This window comes from Lontra canadensis, unplaced genomic scaffold (genome assembly GCF_010015895.1).
Source record: "Lontra canadensis isolate GAN:19392208 unplaced genomic scaffold, GSC_riverotter_1.0 scaffold69, whole genome shotgun sequence".
Taxonomy (NCBI): Eukaryota; Metazoa; Chordata; class Mammalia; order Carnivora; family Mustelidae; genus Lontra; species Lontra canadensis.
The window spans coordinates 5,712,417-5,733,133 of record NW_022631063.1 but is presented as its reverse complement, the minus strand read 5'-3'; the positions used below and the strand labels follow the sequence as shown (position 1 = coordinate 5,733,133).

Below are 20,717 nucleotides of genomic sequence, written 5' to 3'. Positions count from 1 at the left end.
GTTATTTCATGGCTCATGGCAAGGGTTACTTACATGTTATAGCATGTAAATAGTAATGAAAGAAACAAACTACAATTTTCTCTTTCCTCATTAGTCCTTAGATATTGATTTCTGCTTTTATAGCATTGCCATTATTTCTCCCCAGTAACGGACTGCGTAACTGAGCAGTGCCTTCTCTTACCCGTTGGGCCAAGCTTGCCGTGGACTCCTTCTTAGCGCAGCTGCTAGGCGCAAGGCATGGTCTCAGTTTGTCTGATTTGCAGCGGCTTGTGCCAGGAGAAGCTGCTGCTTAGCAAACTGCAGGATCCTGTGTAGACAGCCAGAAGGGAGAAAACTTTAGAAGCAATGGAAGTTAATCAGCCTCTGAATTCTGCCCCTTAAGAAACAAAAGACTTGTAATTCAGGCTTTGAGTACAAGACACAAAATGGCATGAGTAAGCACTGAATGCAGGTTAATCAAATGAGAAAAATAATGAACACATGAACAAAGGGAGGTTGGAGCTGGTACCAGGACTGCAAACCCATGTGCATCCAAGACCAGGCAAGGGGCATTGATGAGGATGAGGGGCAGGCTGGGTGTGAGACCACAGGGGAAGTTGGGGGGGCGCTCTGGCGACCTGGTTAATTCCATGTCTCAGCTTAGAGGGGAGCCAGCACTCCCATCCGGCTGAGGGTTTCTGTTGATGCCATAAAGAAAAACAGAACCGATGATGCTACAACTGGAGATTTTCAAAAGAAGACAGAAATGAGGATTTTCATGTAAAAAATCTCTCGTTTTGTACTGTAGAATTAAATTAAGCAAAACTTTGTGCAAGTCAAACAAGGCTGAAGCCAAAGGCTCCTGGAAGGTCAGGGTTAGCTCATGGGTGGTGGTCTTGTACCTAAGATCTAATGCAACATCTTCAATTTCCAAGTAATGAGATGGTGTTCCAGGGGCTGACACAAACGGCTGCTGGCGGGGCAAGGACTCAGCTAGTTAGTGGCAGAGCTGGGGCTTCTGAGCACGAGTACCTTCCCTTTTACCCACAACCTCTCACTTTCACTTGGGGCTACCCTGAGACTGGCTGCACCTGAGCAGATCTGTTGACATGACAGACTAGAGGCCAACTAGCAGCAGGCTTCAGTTGATCTGAGCCTTGGGTCTCAAGTTGCATTTGTGTAAAACTTCATACCAAGAGGCATAATTTTCTGGTCTCACCAATCAAGTTTATGAGTGCTGGGTAAAGCTGGGTGACTAAAATAGGATGGTCCCTCCTAGGAAATAATACTCTTGACTGCAGGTATGTGTTTGGGGTGGTGTTTAAGCTGTGTGGTCAGATGTGAAGAATGGCAGTGCAGGGGTATAGGCAGAGGCATGAGGGGGTCCCCCTGAATCTACCTGCTGGCTCCGGTTTCCCCTAAAAGGCTGCTCTTTCTACGAGAGGCAGTGTTGTCTGTCAGCTAAGTGTAGGGGATGGGTTGAAATACTGACTCAGCTGCTTACTGTGCCTTAAAACGCTCTAGGTCTCATGTATAAAACTGTGATAACACGACCTGAATCACAGAGTTGTACTGAGATGTAAATGAACCAATACAGAGAAAATGCCTAGAATGGTATTTGCACCAGGTAGGCGCTCAGTAAATGTTAGTATTTGTAACATAAACCAACATTTATTGAATGCCTAATGTATACTAACGCCTATATTTATTATCTGTGAGCATCACTACAATCCTCTTTGCTTTATATTATTTTGTTAAGTTTAATCATAAGAAAAACCATGACCCTGACACACGGTGTCTTGTCTAATTTCACCCTGGTGGGTAGCAGAGCCAGTGTTTGAAACGAGGTCTACCTAGCTTAACCATTTGTTTAACCCACCTGTCCAGTGCCTTGTTAGTGATCGACTGAAGATATTCTTCAGATCTTTGAGGGGAGAAAAAGCCAACTTTGGTCAAACACCAAATACTTATCAAGTCAAACACCAAAGAAAAGGAGTCCTAAAGCAAGCAATCAGAAGCACCGCAATGCTTGATAAAATCTTCTGTCTTATGTGAAAATGTACTGTTCTAGAATGGGAGACTGCCACGTGACTGAGAGTAAGACAGGAGAGTATGCAGATAAGTTTTAGGAACCCTCACACTTACCCTTTAAAACGCTATGGCTCTTAATAGATTAATAGTGATAAATCAGGGGCTCCTGGCCGGCTTAGTCAGTAGAGCACATGACTTTTGATCTCGGGGTTGTGAGTTTGAGCCCCACACTGGGGGTAGAGATTACATAAAAATAGATAAAAATAAAAACAAATCTAAAAAAAATAGTGAGAATTCAAATTCCATGGAGGTAGCTTTTAGGAATTGAAACACAACTTGGATATGGACATTGGGAAAATGACATCTGGAAGATTTACTTTAGCATCTTAAAAAAATTCCTCATTTTTACAAAATGATTATTTTCTATGCAGAAAAATAATGGACTAAAACATAAACATTTACTAAAGTATATGAAGCATGAATATGAAGCATCTTATGTAAAACATTATTGAATGAAGAAAAGGATGCAAGGAATAAAGGAAATGAGCATTTACTGAGCGCTAACATGAGCCAGATCCTATGTCAGGTAACTTTGTATACAGTTTAGAATTTACCGAATGAAAAATAACCAAACAGGGCCAAAATAGGCGTAGAAAGTCTGTGTATGGCCAACTCAATTTCTCATGGGTAGATGTTTGCATTTATACATCTCATATCTTACTTGGACCTAACTCCTTATCTTGATGGCCCATTCTGTTTAGTTGTTTTTGACATATACACAAAAGATAAATATAATTAACTTTAGCCAAGCAACAGAAGGGGGGAGTATCCTTTCAACCAAAATGTTAAATTATCATCGGTGCTAGGAGAATACAAACTAGGAAACATATAGATGCAGAATTTCTCTACTTTAGGATGAACATTACCCTAAGAAATAATATCTGCTTTCAGCAATAATATAGAAAGCAGGAATATACTGTACAAGACAAGATGAAGAATATAAAACACTTTCTTCCATTTGATTTCTAAAGTATAATTTTAATATTTAAATTTGAGGCATAGCAACTTTACAGAATTTAAAATGCATCCACATCCAAAAGTTGGTTTTGGAATACAAAACAATATTTCAAAGTCAAACAGAAATGAATTTGTTCATTATATACTCTTTTGGATAATTGTCATTATTGCTATTTCTCCTTGGGCAGATAATTGAAAATTGACTATATAAATTGTTGTGTATTTCTGGGGAAATAGCCTAGACTAAAAATTGGTCACCCACCTCTTAATCTAAGTTATAGTTTTACTAGGCCTAAAAATAATAGCTACTCTAGTGCATTATTCTATTATATCTCATTACTATCTTCCCTTCTTTTTAGCTTCATATAGTTAAAAAGAATTCTGGGGGTGGCTCAGTTGGTAGAACATGCAACTTTCGATTTCTTGTCCTATAGATGAGTTGTGAGTTCAAGCCCCACATTGGGTGTGGGGCCTACTCAAAAAAAGAAAATAAAAAAAAAAATAAAAAAAAAAAAAGAATTCTGCCCATGCCACTTTTGTCCAAGGAATCACATTTGTTTTGTGTACCTCTACATGAGAGTTAGCTATGAAGTATTTTAGTGACAGAATAGGGGAAGGAAGGTAGTAGCAATAATTTGGAGATGAGATTTTGTCCCCCCAGTTTTGCTGCAGCCCACTTTGTGGCAACGGAGGGATTTGCACCGTGAACCTCTAGTGTCAAAATCTGGCCACATTTGATCCTAGTTTGTATGTGGTCTATCTGCAACCAAGGACTTGAATAAAGACTGACAGAACAAAAGAGAAAATGGGGTGCCTGGGCAGTTTCTGCCTTTGGCTTGTGTTGTGATCTCGGGGTCCTGGGATCGGGCCCCACATTGGGCTCCCTGCTTGCTGGAGAATCTTCTTCTCTTTTTCCCTCTGCCTCCTCCTCCCTACTCACGTTCTGTCTCTCTCGAAGAAATGAATAAAATCTTAAAAAAAAAAAAGAACAAAACAGAAAGAGCTGCTGTGTGGGATATTTATTAATTTACCAAGGTAAGTTCTGTGAGTTATTAGGAAACTAGGTGGAGGTAGTAGCTGATCTATTTAGTTAATGAATTGAGGAGACAGAACAGGGTTTTCATCTCTAAGTTTCAATGATCACAGACTTAATTTTCCATTTCTCTTGTTACAGGCTGGATTGCTAGGAAAGAGACCTTGAGACTCTGAGATATCCACACAGGAAGTTTACTGGGGCATGTACTCGGGGAGTGACACCCATGCTACAATGGGAGGGGAAGGGAGAAAGCAAGGGAGAGGTCGAGCTGTGATGTAGTCACAGGGAGGCCCTAGTCCATGCTTGGACTGCTGTAACTTCTGCTGAACTGGGTCTTCCCAATTCTACACAGAGTATTATTCTAATCCCAGGATTTCCAGCCTTGCTGCTTTGTCAGTGGTCTTTATTGTTGCCTTTCTGAAAGGGGCAATAGATAGAGTTCCTTGGAAACAGAAGGAGCCCTACGAGATACGACTCAACGATTTGACCATCAGGGCCTCAGTGACAAGGTGATCAAAGGAACAGGTAATGACGATGCTCCAGCAACATCTGGGATAAAATACTTAGGAAAAAAAGCCAAAGGAAGTTATTTTGTTTAAGTATGTCCATCTCCTTAGGTGTAAACATGGCCATTCATACTAATAAAGTAGAATGATAAAAACAGCAGCATGTCTTTGTTTCATGAAGTCACTAAATATTTCTGGAGGCAGTTCAGGTTGTATACCATAAGATGGGAGAAGATTTTAAGTGTATTAACCCAGCCACACAAAGAATTTCAATTAACATCATTCCAGCTTTTTTTTTTTTTTTTAAGTTAATTCCTAGGAAAGATGAATGAAGCCAATTCCTCCTTACAAATACCAACATCATTAGGAAAGGAGCTAGTGTGAGAGACTTCCACCATTGGCTGGGGTAGAAACTTTCTGGGGGACCATTCTGTACAAAGCTTCATGTCTACTGGAGTTTTTCTTCTGAGTCCTTTACTCCAAAGAAGAAGACAACAGGGAGACCCAAGATTTGACAAACACAGAGAAATTATACGGAAACTCCTCTCAGCTTTGCCCCTTATATCCTACTTGAAATCTTGGCACCGTAGATTTTGCAAAACATCATTTATGCATCTGATTTCAGAAAAAAAAAACAATAGACTTCAACAGAGGAGAACGTGCCATGATTTTAGTGCATGAGGCTAGAATCTCGAAACACAGTAAGAAAAATGTGGATGATTCTAAAATTTAGTGATTAAAAAGTCACTCAGTATTGACTATCTCCATTCCATCATCTGCTGTTTCTGTAACAGGAATCAAAGCAGACAGGAAGTGAGATTTCCAAATACTGTTCTTTCATGACATAAACCACTGGGCATAAACTCTGTCATATACATCATAATGTAAGCATGGAGCCTTGTACCTGGTAGGAGCTCAGTCTCTCTCAATATCTTGATCTTAGATGAACTGATAAAATATGGCTACAGACACACTGTGGATTCTAGAATCAGCTTCTTAATTTTTCTCCTATAATAGCCACTGTTTTAGTCAACAAAACTATTTTCTATTTTTATGGTATTCTACTAGGGGTTGGAATTACAAAAGAACTCATATCCTTCTTGAGAGAGATAAAAGTCAGACAACAAAGTACAGTAAGGGAGATACTGAAATACAAAGGAGAGATCCTGAGCAGTGTGTGTGTGCGCGCACGTGCATGTGTTTGTGCGGGCAAGCACGTGTGCATGCGCAGGCCTTCCTTGGTGTGTGGGTCAAATGCATTTTTCTCTTGAATGAGGTGTTCAGAACACTGAAAATTAGGAGCAGTAGCTCTACTTGTTCTGACTGAAAAATATGAACACAGTTAATGTTTCTGTTAGTGAAATAGGGGATACTGTGAGGATAAAGGAATTTAGCATAGAGCCCCAAATCACATGGCTTGTTTTTCCTGATTTTAGGCTGAAATACATGGGAGCTAGTCTTAACAGTTCAACAGTATTTTTATTTTCCTTTTAAGAGCAATTCACATACTAGGTCTTGGGGATTTAAAGAAGCATGAAGAAAATCCAAGTTCTTTTCAAAGTCTTATTAAGAAATTCCAAATATGTAGTACACTATGAGCTTTTTACAAGTTTGATATAACTTTGTGATAATTTCCAGGAATACAAATGTCCTAAGGATTGTTTACTTATAAAAATTTAGCCTGTATAAATGAATTGCTTCACAAATGATTTTGGTACAACATGAATTTACCTTTTTAACAAGCAAACACAGAACAATAAGTAGATCCTTGTTTATGTTTGGCTGTCAAACTTTTTAGCTATAGTTTTATCTCTGCCTTATTAGATGCCAAAGTGGGTTCTGAAAATTAAGACCATTCTAAAGTATGCATGCAAAGAAATTCTGCAAAGCCTGCATATTAACTGAGTCAACTATTGCCTTGCTGGATTTTTCAGGTCATGCTCCACATATCTTGCAAATACTGTTATAGTAAATCATGCCATGTAAGCTCATGGAATTTGAACATGACGGCTGATTTTGAACATGACTGATTTGAACATGACTGTCTGCTCCCAGTTAGTTCCAGTGAAAATTCAGTGTGACCTATCTGTGGGCAGTTGCTTTGCCTTTTTTTTTTCCCTTTCTTTTTCTATAGGCATTTTATTCTAGATCGGTCTTCTTAGGAATGGATATGGCATCTGTCACTAGAGATAATGGGTGAGAGAATAGGTCAGTGCCGGTACAAATATATCACCACCATTTAAAAAAAAATAGCAAAACAAAACCAACAGTCTAAAGTGCATGCCCTATAGACAATCAAAGCAGCCACAGCACCTTTTAATCCAAAGGGTAGCATCCTGACTTGACATGTAGGTAGAAAGCGCTCCTCCTCCTGATTTAAGAGGCTCCCTACCATACCCAGGCACATTTAATGCAGATGCCAGCAACCATATTGACCAGAGAGGCATGACAGAGAACCCGCAGCAGCTTCTGTGGAGGGTGAGAAGTCGGGGCAGGGTGGGGGGGACTCACAGAGAGGTCACCTTTGTTTGTAATGGATCATTCTGAATGGAGATGGCTGTATTCCAAGATCAGTGAGACTTGCTGAAGTTGTGGTATGGCAAGCAATAGGTCCATGTGGGAGCAGTGCATCTTTTCTTCTGAAACATAAAACTCTTCTCTTACCCTAGGTTTGATGGGTACTTAGATGTGCAAAAAAAAAAAAAAAAAATGCACATCTTGTTACTTCCAAACTGGACACATGTTCCTCAGTAGACCTTCCAAAGTGATGGGAAGTTAAACCTGCCCCTCTTAAAGTGTTTTCATGCCTTGGCAAACTTGTAAAAGAAATAATTTCTTTTCACTCATGTGAAAAAACACAAGTTCTTTTATTTGGAACAAAAACAGGTGAAGCCTATAGACTAATGATCTCATAGAAGGACTAAATTTGAATTTCAGACACATAAGAAATAGGTTCCTAGAAGAAAGCTTACAATTTTCACTACGTTCTGTGACATGAATGCTGTTTTATGTCTGCTATTTTAGTACTTTGATTAATGCTATTTTTTTTTTTCAAGGTTTGCTATCCAGAATGCCCTGCTCCCTAAGGTCCTGGAAGTCACCCACACCTCACACCTTTGACAGTAAAATCATCTGGGCTGCTTACTGCTCTCTTGCCTTGAACTTGTCTGATATTTAAGCAGCCCACTCTGTCGCTGAGAACAGGGTGGGTGAGCTACACCCTCATGTTTTCTTCTTGTGTTATTGCCTGATTTCTTTGCAGGAGGAAGCTGTATGCTTTAACTGGACAGATATAGGAGAAAAACTATTTTTCTCCGAAGATAACAATCAATGACCTTGGGCAATATGTGCAGAGCTCTCCAAACTTCTATTTAAAAATTATCTGATAAACTTCCTTTGGATCTATGTGGTGTTTTCTTTGTGTGGGGCAAGAAGTGGGACCTACTAAGCTTAGCAAGCTTAGCTGGATGTTACTTAAACTGTAGGCAGTAAACACAGATGTGCTCTGTAGTGCACAGATAGCTGGAATGATCAGTTTTACAGTTGAAAGTTACATTAAGAATTACCTGGTCCTTATTTGCATTAAACTTAGTGCAACTGTAGCCCCAAAGATGCAGTCCATCTGTTCCTTCCATTACAAATTCTTGGTCTGGCTCTTAAAAACCAATCTACTCATTTTTCTCTTTCAATGAAAAATAAAAAAGAAAATTTGAGAAAAGTCACAAAGCAGGGCAACTGTGTGTATACTCCTTGTAATACATTTCCCCTGGAAAAAATGGTAATAAGTACAAAAGGACCTGTGAAATATGCCTCCATTAAAGTAAAATACAGCTCTTGCCCAGGCTAAACGCATACCTAGACCGGCCCACTACTCCATGGGATCATGACATGTATGATGGAAGGAGAGTGTAAATAGGTCACTCAGAGTGTACTTTTTTTTTTTTTTTTAAGGCATTCCTTGGGGATTTTTGGGTAGATGTACTGCATGTTCTTTCATTTCTGAAGGCTTTGTGCAGGGAGCGAATGGAGCTCACTATGCTGAGCAAAACCACCTGCTAAATCTCAGAGATGGGTGAGCTACGGCAAGCCCATTCCTCCCACGCCCTACAAGGTCCTGCCAGGGGCACAGGCATCAACCCATTTTCTTTTCTTCCTTACCTGGACGATGCAGTACCTGAAATCATGAAGAATCAAATAATGTATGTTCTGAAATCAATAGAGCTAACTGCATTTGTGAGATCTCGAGGATGATAAAACACCACATATGCCCACACTATACCACCGCAGCAACAGTTTTTATTTTTGTAAGGCAATTATCAACTTATGTAGAAATGATTACAGTATTTGAGATCCAAGATCCTTGGAAAATCTGATGTTGCAATCAAAACATAATTGAGCTATTTTGGAATAGAAAGCCCATTTGCTCTTCAAAACACGTAAATATCTAAAAATTAAATGATGACCCATTTAGAACAGTGTTGCTTCACTGAAATCTTTTAAGGGTTTACTTTAAATGAACTGCCTTGCTTGATGGAAAGTTTCTATAGTCTGATGCTGTTAGTTCCCAACCTGGGGTGTGTGTCTGTGTGTCTGTGTCTGTGTGTGTGTGGAGGGGGTAAGTGGATGTGGTCAGCATTGATGAATTAATTTTCATCATGGGATCTGATCCAAAAATCCATCCATCCACCAATCATTATTTGCAGCCTAAATAAATCATGTCTGGTACATGTAGGTACTATTATATTTTTCAGATGTGTACCTATGCCCTGGTGATAAGAAAAATGTGAATTCATTTTAAGGTGTTGTGGACTTCCCTGTAGAATTTTGTTTTTCCTATTTTTCAATCCATGGATTATAAAGACAGAGCAATTACCTACGGGCAATCACAACATTTCAAATGTTAAGAAGGAGTTCTTATTCCTGGGTCAGATGCACTGCAGTAATGTATTTCAAGAGTTGCTGATAAAATAGTTACAAGAGGGACTTGCTAGAGATATGTAATATAATGGGGATATGATGGATATAATTGAATTTTCAACTATGAATGAGTCCCATTAGAAGAATCATTAAACCATTTGGTTATATTAAGTTTAAATGTTTAGGCCTAAACCCAAAATAAAACAAGAAACAATGACTAGTCATTACCCCTAGGGATAGAAGTGGAATGGTGGGAGCAGCCAGCGCAAAGGCATTTACTCTAGTCTCTCTACCTCTAAATTACTTCCATGGTTGACAACGGATATGAATCCAACCCTTACTTTATATTTTAAAACATGGTTAAAATACAAACATCTGCATATAATGAGATCAGCAGTCTCTTTGAAGCCCAGGGAGGTGCTGGCTTCTGGGTGCCTCCCACACAGCTACTCTTTTCCATTAAGCTTGCATTAGAAGGCTGAGAATTATTTCTCTTTCTTTGTCACTCTGGAGGCTTCTCCCAACTTGACAGTGATGTTCATCACATATTAAAGCCCTATGCTGGGCACTGGGCTGCATACTTGCTCTGTCAACACGTCCATGTGTTTGGGGCTACAGGACTTACAGCCAATTCCCATCCAACTGTGTCTTGTGCTACAACTGCCTCTGGGTGCAGAGAGAAAAATGATTCTTGACTCCTGCCACCAAATGTGTTGAGACCCCCAGGGAGCATTTATGAAATCCCACTCTGTCCTCTACCAGGAGGAGACTCCAGCTGGCTGCTCCACAGTGTCTTCTCACGAGAACTTTGTTAGAGCTCGTATTGGGTGTAAGGGACGCCCAAGGATCATGGGATATTGAATGCACGCAGACTCAAAAAGCTGCAGCAAATTCCATGCAACCCTTGCTAATATGGCAAATTAATCTAAAATACTTTAAATTATGTCCAAAAAAATGCTGTCATCCTGAATTACCCCAGGTTAAGTGTTGTCGTGTTGTATTATGGCATGGCATGGCATTCAGGTAGCTCATTGTAGCAAATAAAAACATTTATTTCCTTCAGGGAGATTTCATGGAAAGCAGATGCACTGTTATTTTTTTCTAAGAACTATAGTCCAATTTTAGTAATGCATATGTGAAGTGGATAAAACATCACAAATATAAGATTCCAGGTTTTTTTTTTTTTCATGCGTAAGCTAGATCTTTAAATTTTAACTATAGCCTGGGGGAAGTGAATTATTTCAATATAAGGTTCACATTTTCTCTTCTGTCACCCATGTCTACAATGATTTTCCTTATTCATTCAAAGGGAGGATAAACAAAATGGGGTGATTTTCCTAACTGATAGCTTTTTTTGATTTAGGACCAATATATACCAAATGGCTTTTTCTGCACTATTGTCCTTAAGGACGTAATCAGAGCCTCAGGCCCTGATCTTTGCAGTAAGTGTATTGAAAACTGTATTTTATGCTCATATATACATATATGTGTATCAAAAGAATCATATATATATATATGAGAGCTAATAGAAATTTTATTGAAACTATATTATATAAAGTTTTTATTTTCTACTCTTTCTATTCTATCATATCACATAATATGATTATTATATATATCATGATATATGTATAATTATATAATCTAACCAAGAGCATGCAATCCCAAGAGCCAGCACACTAACTTATTATTCATGTGTTTGCCTGTTTCACCGTTTCACCCTTTGAAATTCTGTCATATAGAAATAACCTGCAACAAGTATATTCAGTAAATGGCTCTTTTGAATCAGCTTTTCATGTATGGTTTCTAAATTCAGGTCCAGAGGATGTCTCCTTCCTGCAGATGCTTTCTCTAGACTCCAACACTCAAAGCTCGTGAAGTGAGGACCCCTAGATTAGGACATAAAAGCTGTGTACCTAAGTTCTTCCTGGTCCGTGAGGACTCATCAGGGACGGGTCTCATTCACACAATGCCCAGACCCACGCACAAAGACAAGGATCAACAGATTTCTTTGGCTTCTCAACAGAAGCCTCTCTTCTGTGAGGGTGAAAAGATAAGTTTAAATAGAGTGTGAGGCCAAATTGTTTCCGGGGTTTTTTAATATTAAGAATAATTCTAAAGTTTCAAAATTTACGGTTAGGTAGGGATGCCGAGTTGCAGATAATACTTTTAGTGTATTTACCACTCTCATTTCAGTTTGGGACTTGTATTTACATATTTTTATGTTTCGTTTTGCTTTTGCTCCATTGAGAAAGTTTAGGGGGAAGGTTTGAATGAGGATGGGGTGACAGTGGGTTGTAGGGGAGGATGGTACCGGTGGCAGTTTTCCCTTTCTAAACATTTGATTTACTGGAAACCCAAACGCTCCAGAGGTTGTTTAATCATGGGATTCCAAACTTCAGAAGGCACCACACAGGGGGAGCCTGGGTGTCTCAGTCGGTTATGCCTCTGCCTTCAGTTTAGGTCATGATCTCAGGGTTCTGGAATCGAGTCCCTCATTGGGCTCTCTGCTCAGCGGGGAGTCTGCTTCTCCCTCTGTCTCCATACCTCTCGCTCATGTGCATGTTCTCTCTCTCAAATAAATAAATAAAATCTTAAAAAAAAAAAAAAAAAAAGGAAGGCACCACACAAGAATGTTCACTGCTGACTGTCCTGGGAGGTGTTTGTATGTTCCATATTTTTACTCCTGGGATCCCTGTCTCAATGATTTTATGGAGATGAAATCAAATAATGGGAAAAAATTAGTTGGACTGAGATAGAGCTAATAATAAAATGCTATCATTCCCTCAGCATGATATTTTTATATTCATTCAACAAATGTCTAATGAGAAGAGATATATGTCAGGCATGTATTCTAGGTGCCTAGAAATACATCAGTGCACAAAACATAAAAATTCCTCCTCTGGGGAAACTTCTGTTCTAGGGGGGAGAATCTATATGTATATATACCTTGTGTGTACGTGTGTGTGTGTGTGTGTGTATATAAATATAAAATTCATCAATAGAATTCATTTATTGAAATCAGACAGAAATTTTATTAAATCTAAGAACCTTTGTCTGTGGGTCTTGTACACATCTCATATTTCATAAAGTAATTAGATTGCCCTTTAACATTTGCTTTAAACCTTTCCCCTCATTTCTTAATGAGATTACAATCTCCTCACAGCTTGACAGAGCAAGCACCAGACTTAAGGAATATAAAACCATAAAGAAGGATTTAGACTGTTCTAGAAAGTGTGACTTCTCAAAACTAAAATTCAGTATAATGATTTGGTTTGAAACAATTTTTCAAATTCTCTTTACATTTGACAGACAACCATTTTTAGCAAAAGCTGGTGAAGTAAAAAAAAAAAACAAAAACCTAAATATATTACATTAATTTCTCTTGGTTTCTGAAAATGATGGTTTGTTTTTGAGAGTTGATTTTGATACATTTCATCAACATTGGGACAAATGCTTGGATGTAGGCTTCTTTTAATCTGATAGTGACCCATTCACAGACAAAATGACTAGAGTCAAGATGCTGTCTCAAGCATCATATTTAGGAAATGGTATCTATAGCAACATAAATTAAAGCTCATTCATCGAAATCATAGGATTAGAAAGCACCTTGAAAAGTGTCTTCACACAGTAATGACACTGAAGAGATAAAAACTCACTTGGTATCCAGAAATATTTTTCGAAGCCCTACTATGGATCAGATATTGTACTAAGGACTAAATCATGGTCCTATTTAGAAGGACTAAATCATGGGATATATTCTCAAGAAGCCAACAGCTAACAGCAAAGTCAGAAATGCAGACAATCTAAATAGAACTCAGTGTTAAGATGATGGCATTGTCAAGGTAATGAGAAAAAGTTGCCAAAACTGTTCTCTATTTCATGGCCTCTCAAAAATGTTCCTGCAATCTTTCTCATCAACCTCCCTTGCTAGAGAAAAACCTTATTTTTACTAATGACTGCTTAATGTCAACTGCAATCCACCATATTCTTCTCTGTTTTACCCTGTTTTCAGATGTCTAATTAGTATTTCCTTAATGAAACCTTTCGTATGTTTTAAAATTAAAATAATTATTATACCCAATAGGAATACTTTCATTGTTGAATTAATTATACACTATCTCTTTCCAATGAAGATTTTGGGGGCATAAAGCAGAAAATACAATCGCAAGGCAAATAAAAAAAAGAAATGGAAAAAGAGACCCAAGTTATAACAATGAGATAAGTAACCATAAGAGTTATTGTTACTAAGAGCTGGAGGTCTTTTTTTGATTTATATTTGGTTTCCTGGCAGCCAGTGCAAAAATGAGAAATATGTCTAGTTTGTTACATACCTTTTTCTAAAATAAGAAAGTAATAAACATTACAGTTTATCATGGGAGATAAAGGTTTTTTTGACATTAAACTCTTTTACATGGAGAGGGGAGATTAAATGTATTATAGTCACTACCCACATGTTGAAACCTATTACATACGACCAGTTAAAACCAAGTCCAATAAAAGGAAAGGACAAGTAATACAATTTAATGAAGGCAGCTCCAGAAGGAAGTATATCATTATGATATGAACCCATGACCTAGGATATAAATACATGGGTAGATAAGTTACTCAATATTTTCCCTCAATCACTCTCTCATCTGGCAGTAGAAATATCTGCATAATTGACAATTCAAGGGGTAACTCTCTAGAAAAACCAAAAAACCAAAACCAAAAGCAAAACAAAAAATCCATACCACAAAACCATGGGAAGCTGATTTTCTTTTTCTTTTCTTTTTTCTTTTTTAAGATTTTATTTATTTATTTGAGAGAGCAAGAGAACAAGCATGAATGGAGGAAGGGGAAGATGGGGAAGCAAACTCAAATCGGGGCTCCACAGAGGTTCAACTACAGGACCCTGAGATCATGACCTAAGCAGAGTCAGATGCTTAACTGACTGAGCCCCCCAGGTGCCCCAGAAAGCTGGTTTTCTAGTATGCTGACTAATGGTGAATGGACGGTCTCCAAGCTTTGGAATTTAAATCAATTGGGGGTGGGAATGTCAGTTTACTGTTAGAGATGTGAAAACAAGGCAGCACGGATCTCTGCTTGTCCAGAATGCAGGGAACACTGTATCCTAGCACGGAAATGAATGAAAGGAATCAGGATTCTCCTCAGATATAGCTTTGGATTGATTCTAAGTCTTGAATAAATATCCCAAATATTGCCATGGAACAGAGAAGAAAGGGTTTTCTGAAGGAGTTATTTTTAAGACAGATACAAAATAAGCAATTATTTTTGCTAATTCAGGCAAATAAAAGGGCAATTTTCCCCAAGAGAACAATGATGACTCTAACCAGGTTGAAGAGAAAGCAGCCCATGTACAAAGGAGAGTTGTTCAGAGGCTTTTCCTTTTTTCCTAATTAAAATTTCAAAGGGGACATTAGATGTCATAATGGTCTTAGAATATTCTTTCCATAGGTTTCTGTTCTAGAGCAATATATTAGATTGTTTCTACCTCTCCTTACAATTTTAGATTTCTTTAAATAATTTTTTAAATTAAACTTTTTATTTTGAGATAAGGACTACATACAGTTGTAACTTTTAATAATCTTTTAATTTTCTTACCTATATATATCTGCTATGTAGGTTCTTGGGAAAATACAAATCATAGTTTGTCAATAAATTTTTAATCTAATCCAAAAGCAAAAGGAAAGCTGAGTTTATCTTATTTATTTGAAAGAGAGAGCTCTGCTGAGCAGGGAGCCTGATGAGGGACTCAATCCCAGGACCCTAGGATTATGACCTGAGCAGACACTTCATGACTCAGCCACCTAGGCACCTGGAAGCTGAGTTTAATAGTAGAAACCTGTCTGGGCTATCCTGGTAGCTCACTGACACTGCCTGGTAACGAGGTTACCTCTGCTCCTTAACCCACTTATTCTTGTTCAGAACCCATTGTTTGTGATCAGAAAGTAAGCGAGTACTTGAGGCTCTGAAATTTATTTTACATCAATCCATATATAATTTCAAAGGTGGAAAAGGAGAGCCCTTTCTTTTTTATCTTGATATTGGTAATTGAAGATCTGTGCGACTATTTACCTTCTGTCTTCCATGGAGGCAGTGAGATTAAAGCGAGGTGAGAAATAGCTTAGTCTTTGATCACTTGACTTTGAGGAATTGGGTGACCAGGATGAAAGTCAACAGTTTATCACATTAGCGCATTCCAACTTGAACTTTTTAAGAGGGGGGAAATAAAAAGGATTTGTTCAATAAATAGCACGTTAGAAAAACAGTGACAATGAAGCTGACCTTTCTGTTACAACAAAGGGGCTTTACCAAGTGTTTCATGGATAAGTTTCAAGGTTGAGGAAAATCACCAATACACAGCAAAGCTTTCTGGGCTCTTTTTTTTTTTTTTTTTTTGTCTGTTGACTCATCTAGAGAAGAGTCAAAACCCTAAACTATCAATTAAATTGGATGCCTGCTAAATGAGGGAATTTCCCCCATGTAGTTTGTTTATTGAATGCTCTGGTTAATGTTATGCAGAGTACAACAAATGAGTCGGCACTCTTACTACAGTTCTTCACGCAATGGCGAACCAATAGAAAGAATTTTATTCTTCTACATTATGAACTAAGGCAACGTGTTCCAGCAAGTGTGATTCTGTATTAAGAACATCAAATTCAACCAGACTTATTTGAATAAGACATATATTCCTTAGGCTCACCGTAAGGTTTTAGTTTATTCAGTGATAATAAAGCTGACGAATAATTGAGTTGGACTAGTGTTAATCACAGGAGAACACATTTTTGTTTCAAGCAACATTAGCAATATTTCTATGCAGTTAGAAAGAGGTCCCCAGGATGTGAGAAGGACTCAGAAGACTGGGGTTTGAAGCTGCAAAAAGTATATAACATGCCCTCGGAGTCTCCATTCTACTAAAATATCTGGTGGTGGAGAAGCTTCACAATTTCTACATTTTGGAAAATCCCATTTGAAAAGTGGGCTGGTTTTGAAGTAAAAACTGAATCAGTTGACAGGTACAGTTTCAGGTCAGGAAGGGAGTGAAAGGAGTGTATTTAAAAGGAATGGAGTTCAGGGGATTTATATAAAGAAACAGTCTATACAGCCTGTGATATCCTAGTATTTAAAAAAAAGGTGAATGACTCTCCATTATTTAGATATTTGATGAGTATCTAGGGCTAGGAACCATGCAGATCAAACACTGGGATGGGGGCTGAATTCTTCATTTCTAAAATTTAAAATGATGCAATATGTCTGTTTTTTCCTCTGAGTCAGCAAAAACATGGATCACTTGAGTTTTCTGTATTAGGGAAATTCTACTTTCCACCTTACTTTTACAGTTTGTCCATCCCCCGCATGCCTAGCCTCCACAACTAGACTGGAAGAAAAGCTGCCAAACTAATCATCTTCCCCGTAGCAGACAAGGTTCATTCCTACCTGGTCCTCATTCTTTTCTGACTCTTCCTTAGAGAAACGGGATTTCGCTCTGGTCTGTACCCTTTCAGCGTTTCAGGAAGGGCAGACACCAGTCCCAGCTGAGTCATACTGACCCAAGCTGCTCCATGGTGGCCTCGTTTCCTCTATCAGTGATTGGGTTAGGCAAGGGCATTTGCCTCAGGCCTGGTCATGAGACTTGCCAGGAGATCTGAGGGCTTCTGGGAAAGGCTCTCTTCACTCTGAGAGAGAGGCACTCCGTGTACATGCTCCCTTTTCATGCTGTGGCATAGTGGTGTGTCCACCTGCAATGCTTGTGAGCTAGCACTCTAGAGTGAATGTGAGCAGTAGGGACAGTGGAAAGATGGAAGAAAAGGAACCTGGATTTTGAGGGACTTGGTTACTTGACCAATCCTGGGCTCACCTGATGTATACACTTGGGCTTATTTGAGATAATAAATTCCCTGAAAGCACTTTAACTGATGCATTTGTAGCAGCTACACTAGTGAGTAGTCAGCTTCATTTCTTTATCTTCCTCATCTACCAATTCTATATCTATTTATCTATTATCTAAATTCTGTCCTCCATCTTGGTTTTATTCCTGAATGTCTTCTTTGTAGGCTCTTATAATAGTCTCTAATGGACCTCGTTGTCTGTGGCCTTGGTCTCCAGATACATCCACTGGACTATAATCATTCTGCTTTTTTCCAAAAGGGAAACTCAATCACATTATTCTTCCACTTAAATTCTTTAATAGTGTCCCACTGTTAGGAATGGTGACTGTAAGTCCAAACTATCTTCATATTTACAAGGTGTTCTATATTCTGGTCCTTGACAAATCTTCTACACTGAAATACTCATTTTTAGGTAGTGTTCAACTCTCTCCTATTCCTGCTTCAAGGCCTGGCTAAAAAGTGAGAAATCCCCTCCCTGAGCTATTGCTGACAGTTCTGGTCCATTGATCACTTCCCCTTCATGCCACTTCAGTCTCTTAGAGATAATTTTACCAATACTTGTCTCACAGTATTCTTTGTATTTGTTTGTAAGTCTGTCTTCTTCAATAAACCACAAACTTCTTAAAGCCAGGGGCCATGTCTTATTTTTCTGAATCTCTAATGCTCAATACAGTGATTTGGGCATATTAGTTATTTAATAAATATATTGTGATTGATTCTAGAAGGAGGTCTGTGGTGCAAAGGTGGGAAACTTTAACTCAGAAGAGCTCAAGTTTCAGTATAAGAAATGTATGTAGCATCTCTGCTGTCTTTACCTTGGGGTAATCATGACTGTTATGATATGGGAGAGATCAATATGACAACCAGGATCCCATCAAAAAGATTGGAGTAAATTATTCTTGTCATTTTTTTTTCTTTCTTTTTTTTTTTTTTTGATTTGCATTTGTTTTGGAAAATCATTTAGGAGGTAGTGATAAATGGCCTCTCAGAAGTCATAAATTGCAAAATAATGATCAAAGTATGAATTGTTCAATAGTCCAGCCCATAAAGAAGCAGTTACTGCTTGTCTATTACATGCCAAATTTTTAAAAATATTATTTCATTTTAGGAGCAGTTCACATGACTGTCAATCTTTGTGAAATCGTTTGAGAAATATATAAAATAAATACAAGAACCAATGATTCAAAGGTCAAAAATGTAATTTTTATCCTCATTTACAGGGAGAAAATATGATTTCGGTTAAGGGTGTATCACTATGTTCATAAAAATATGGAAACCTTGATCCCTGCTCACTTTATGTGGAGATATTTTATGCCTTTCTCTGTAATTTACAAAATGGATTCCTTATAGGACCCTCTGGGCACATGTGCTTTGCATTAGAGGCCTGATCAAATGATTATATTGACTCCAAAGTCAGGTGGGGAAATACAGTTCTATAGCCAAAATTCCTTCATGTTCATCCTTCAGAAACTGAGTAAACGCAGGAAAGCAGAAAGCAGTATACTAAACCCAGATTTTGGATTTACAAGATTGCTCTGAATTTAAGACCTGCCTAATTATGACTTGGAAAAGCCACTTGGTTTTAGAGTCCTGTTTCTTTCCATATCTAAAAATGATGATAAAAATCACCTACATCAGGAATTTCTTTCGGTAAGATAAAAAATGAGGAAAAGGCTTATTAGACACAACCAGAGAGAATGAACTATTGGTTAAAGCATGGTCCCCAGAGCAAGGCTGCTGGATATGAATCCTACTACTCACTAGCTGTGCGCCTTTCGTTGAATTCCTTCCCCTCTCTGTGCTTTCATTTTCCCATGTGTAAGTGGGGATGATAATAATGCCTACCTATAGGGTTGTCATGAGGATTAAATGTGCTAATGTTTGTAAAACACTTAGAACACTGCCTGGCACCTAAGAAGTGCTAAGTAAGTGTTTGGTAGATAAACAGTAATTTGTATTCATCTCCTGACACAGTTCCAGCAAATAAAAATCTAAAGTGGAGATCTTTGCATTTATGCCACGTCTACATAAAAGGGCAAGTAGAAGAAAATAATGCAATAATGTAACAAGAGAAAAGGGAGGCACCTTGTTTAAGAACTTAATTAGGTAAAATACGAACAGTAATTTCAAAGCTTTGGCTGGGCGTTTTTGTAGTTAAGGGAACGGCCATTAAAAGGTAAAAAAAAAATCACTATTTTAAATAATTCTTCATAGAACAAGGATTGGCATGAATAGAAAGGAAAAAGAGGAGCAGGGAGTTGATGGAAAGAGCTAACCAGGCTTTGCACAACACAGACACAGACCCCATTCTGGGGAGTGGGGGAAGAGATGGAGAAGGTCAGCCAGAGAAATGCTTTACTTCCTCTGTATCAATTTCAAAGCCCTGTTTCTGAGTTTGTGGTTGGGAAGTATGCAGTTGTATGGATCTGGCGCTGTGCTGGGGATAGTGGTGAGGATGAGTGGTCCCACAGCTTTCTGTCAAAGACTCAGAAGAACAGGAAGGCATGGTTACAGCTTACCCAGGTGGAGAGATCTCGAAAGGAGGCCAGTTCAAGTACTTATCCTGACCTAGTAGGCCAGTGGACATAGAATACCCAAGTCTACTCTTATTGTCCTCATTTAGCCCCAGTGGAGTGTTAGTCTAGAATGAACAACTCAGCCTTAGGGAAATATTCCTTCAGAAAAAGGCACTAAAACCTCAAGTTGGTAGATTTATACTTCCCAAAAGTTGGGTTCAAATGTTCTTAGCAGATACACAAAAGTAATGGGCAACCCTGAGTTCTGCAAAGCGACACTGGGAATTTGAATATGTCTTTAAGGGGACAGTAGAGAAAGGACCGATTTCTTCTGGAGCTTTTATTGTAATAGAGGATAGTTTGATGAAGTATAGTTTTAAAAAATCTCTGTCTCTTTTGTAATTCTCTTTAGTTGTTGCTAAGTCACAGGGAAGTCTGAACTACTTTTTCATTCTTGCATGGTTGTGATTGTGTTGTGTAGAAAAGAAAGGAATAAGGCAAAGGGGAAGTGGGTTTGCCCCACATTTACCCTTCTGCTTGCAATTGTGTAGATTTGACAACATTACTTCAAGGTGCCTGAGTCTATAGTTTCCACACTGTAGCCACCATGCACAGAGCGTTTCCTGTCTATGGTAGAGCTGGGGACTATGGGAGGTGCAGGGGAGGTAGAGAAGCAATGGAGAAGGAAGGAAAACTCTGGGGAGATCTACGACAGTCCTCTTCCCCAACACAGACTAGAGGAAAGTGACTTTTGGTGTTGAGATAATAATATCTATTATTACCCAATAATAAATATGGCAGTTTGCTTTGACAATATCCTTTCAAT

General features: G+C 38.4%; 1 long non-coding RNA gene across 1 annotated transcript in view; it reads right to left on the bottom strand.

The window, feature by feature from the left end:
* Positions 1–205: 205 nt before the first annotated feature.
* Positions 206–20,717, bottom strand: part of LOC116880915 — a 476,896-nt gene continuing 456,384 nt past the window's right edge. Inside the window, exon 3 of the long non-coding RNA XR_004385300.1 lies at positions 206–307. This is a non-coding gene — a long non-coding RNA (uncharacterized LOC116880915). The remainder of the gene's footprint in view (positions 308–20,717) is intronic.